General features: G+C 42.2%; 1 long non-coding RNA gene across 1 annotated transcript; it reads right to left on the minus strand.

Annotated features, from left to right (window-relative positions):
- Nucleotides 1–542: 542 nt before the first annotated feature.
- Nucleotides 543–3,424, minus strand: LOC132405670 (uncharacterized). The gene is made up of 3 exons (XR_009515940.1): nucleotides 3,268–3,424; nucleotides 1,780–1,973; nucleotides 543–670 (listed from the first exon to the last, which is right to left on the minus strand). It is a non-coding gene; the product is annotated as an uncharacterized LOC132405670 (long non-coding RNA).
- Between the last annotated feature and the right edge of the window lie 380 nt (nucleotides 3,425–3,804).

Genomic DNA, 3,804 nt, shown 5'->3' on the forward strand with positions numbered 1-3,804 from the left:
CAAATACAATAGAACCTGTGTATAAATTTTTACAAGCAGACAAACACTAACAAACAACCAATGTGCAAAAGAAGCCAAGCTGTGCAAGTAAGTAAACAATAATTCACAGATCATGAGTTGTAAAGAGTCCTTGAAAATGAGACTGCAGGTCAGAGTAATGGTGAGTGAAGTTATCCATGCTGGTTCAGTCGCCCGATGGTTGTAGGGTAATAACTGTTCCTAAACCTGGTGGTGTGGGACCGAATGGTTCACTACCTCCTGCCTGATGGTAGTAACAAGAAGAGAGCATGGCCTGGAGGATGGAGATCTTTGCTGATAGATGCTGCTTTCTTGTGATAGCTCTTCATATCAATGCACTCAGTGCTGGGAGGGCTTTGCATGTGGTGAACTGATCCATGTCCAACACTTCCCAATGCCTCTTCCATTCATGGGCATTGATGTTTCCATACCAGGCCATGATGCACTCAGCTAGGATTCTCTCCCAATCTATCAATATTTCTCAAATATCCTTTGAGTGACATGCCAAATCTAACAAACTTCTGAGAAAGTAGAGGCACTGTCTTGCCTCCTTGTGATGGTGTCCATATGCTGGATCCACAGATATGCTAACTCCAAGGAAAGTAATGATGTCACGGGTACAAATATTGGTTGTTCCTTCTGATTTAATTTCCTGAAAGGAGAAACAAGCTGGATTTAATTTAGTTTGGTGGTGGGAGCCATCAGGGTTTGATGCTGGTAACCTTTTTATTCTACATCCATTGAGCCGTCTTGCTGAGTGCAGGCAGGTACATGCCAATGGGCACAGGCAGCAAGCCAAGACAGACCACTCACCGTCAGCAGCTAAGCACTGATTTTACTTGGTGCCTACCTTTAATTTACTGTCTGTTGGGGGGCTGCGGGGCAAATAAAACTCAGTTGTATGGGTCTGCACATAAAGGCCCATTGCACACAAGAAGAGTGCTGTAACTTGCTGAAACATGCATACGGTAAAAAAATAATAGTTACATGTATTTGCTCTGTGAAGGTTTGTCCTCAATCATTTGGTCAGAGTATTTAGAAAGTGGGAGTAGAGGCAAAGGAAGTAATCATTTCAAAATTACATCATCCATTACATAAAAAATATTTTTAGATGAACTGAGATACTGGAAATTCATTGCAACTTCCTTTATTTGTAGTGTCCCAAAGTAATCAACATACCACAATGTCTACTAAAATATATTCCATTTCAAACAAAATGCCCTCTTATCAAAAATTGAGAGGATGATAAGGCCACTCAGCCCTTCATTCCAGCTTGACATTGAATGATACCATAACTGATCCTCTATCTTGGTACCAAACCTCCCATATTCACCTGACACCTTTTGTATCTAGTAATCTGTCTACCTGCTTCTGAAAATATGTCCACAAACACTGCCTTCATGTGCTTCTGTGTTAAAGAATGCTACAAGTTCATCATGCTTTGCATAAAGTAATTTTTTTTATCTCATTGACTGCTTACCCCGTATCCTGAGAGGAGCATGTAATGAGGGCGGTTGGCATGTGTCATGGTAGCATTGTTGTTAGCAGAATGCTTTACAGGACCTGTGACCCTAGTTCAACTCCCACACTGCCTGTAAAGAGTATGTACGTTCTCCCCATCACCATGTGAGTCTCCTCCAGGTGCTCTGGTTTTCTCCCGCAGTCCAGAGACATACCAATTGGTAGATTAATAAGTCAATAAATGTTTGCTGGTGCCGTGCCATGGCATTAGTGTTTGAAAACCTGTAAATCAGATCTCACCGGCTTTGATGTTAATGGTGGAGTTCCTGTTCTAAGAGAATGCTCCCAGACCTGTTAAGTATTTCCAGCATTCATTCTCTGATTTTCTTCAGATTTCCAGGACGGTGCTTTATATCCCAAAATTCCTTCCTTGTTTTTCTTTCTCCCTCCTCTCATTCACCGTGTTATACTTGTGCTCCATCCAGTCAGAGCAGCTGCAATTAACAAACCTTTATTAACCCATCCTTGTTAGCACCTTCACCATTAATTTCATTCACTGTCTCTTTGTCCCCATCATCAACATAACTTTATATTTTCCCTCTGTCGGCCTCCCGGGAAACTTAAAGCCTGTTTGACTTCCTGCCCTTTCTAGAACCAATGAAAGGTCATTAAACTGAAAAATTAACACCATTTCCTGCTTCACTGTGAGTATTTTAATTTACCTACCGATGTTCTTGCTTCCTTCACAATTCAAATTTATTGGTTTATTGGAATATGTACGGCGTTTTTTCCCTGCACTCTTTATCTTCTATTTACATGATGGATTACACCCATTCATTGTAAATCTTAACCCTCCAATCAGAAAGGCAAGAGATTCTCCAGATGCTGGAAATTGCCCCAGGTGGCTGTGCAGGCCAAGTCATTGGGTGTACAGTGTTTAATGCGGAGGTTGATAAGTTTTTGATTAATCAGGGTGTCAAAAGCTATAGGGCGAAGGCAGGAAAATGGGGTTATGAGGGATAATAAATCAGCCATGGTGGAATGGAAAAGTGGACTCAATGGATCGAATGGCCTAATTCTGTTCCTATGCTTTATGGAAATCCAAAATAAAATGCTGGAGGAACTCAGCAAGTCAGGCAGCATCTATGGAGAGGAATAAACAATCGATGTTTTAGGCTGAGACACTTCATCAGGACAGGTCTCCATTGAAATGTCAACAGTTCAACCCCACCCCACCCCGCCCCACCATTGTTGTCACCTGACCTGCTGGGTTTCTTCAGCATTTGATGCATTACATTTAATCAGACGAATGTTATTCGAGTACTAAAGGATTATTCTGCTATGATTCACAATATTATATAGCTTCTCTGAACATCTATAAAATGGCCTGCCAAGTTAGTTGTCATTCAAAGCAGACCGATGGTCCATTCATCAGGAGTGTTTTCACTATCAGAAATGAGCATCTTTCATTACTATGTAGCATTGGGTAGGAAAAGGGAGAGACAAAAATCATAAACAAAATGAGGTGAAAGTCAAAGTTGCTACTTTATTTAATCCTGCACTGATCTCCATTTATGTGGAGTCAAGAACAGGCAGGTTTATCATTGGGTTAGATTTGGACAGTACTCTGCAGCTTGATGTACCAATCTATGCATGTTGGGCATTCAATACACTAATTATCAGTCAGCACATTGTTCAGTGCCTTAACATCTATCCAACTGAATCCTGCAGATTGTATTGCAGACAGCAGAAAAAGAATATTTTTCATAACTGGCGTGGTTTTATTACCTTTGGCCCAGGACAAGAGCTGTGGTTGCTTCTGGCCTCCTTTCAATAATAAAACTCATGTTTCTGACATTTCCCTGAAGCAATTTTTAAGACTATCATTTCCTTAGAGATTATTCTTAACAGTAAGGCCACGTTCAGTCTGTGTGCACAGGGACGTCCCTCGTCCCATTACGCTGAGCACTGGCGATCCCCAAGGCCCCGTGCTCAGCCCGCTGCTACTCACACTGCTGACACGTGACTGCGTCGCAGGATCCAGCTCAAACCGGCTCAGCAAGCTTGCGGATGACGCAACAGCCTTATCAAGAACGGTGACGATACTGAGTATGCAGAGGAAGTGGGTTGGTGCGAGAATAACAACCTAAATCTGAATGTGGAGAAGACAAAGGAAATCACCATAGACTTCAAAAAGGGTCAGGTGAACCATCCCCCTCTGTGAATACATGGCTCCTCCATACAGAGAGTTAAGTGCACCAAGTTCCTGGGAGTTCACATCACGGATGACTTCACCTGGCCCCTGAATATCACCTCCCTGAGCAA

Source organism: Hypanus sabinus, chromosome 2, assembly GCF_030144855.1.
Source record: "Hypanus sabinus isolate sHypSab1 chromosome 2, sHypSab1.hap1, whole genome shotgun sequence".
Classification (NCBI taxonomy): domain Eukaryota; kingdom Metazoa; phylum Chordata; class Chondrichthyes; order Myliobatiformes; family Dasyatidae; genus Hypanus; species Hypanus sabinus.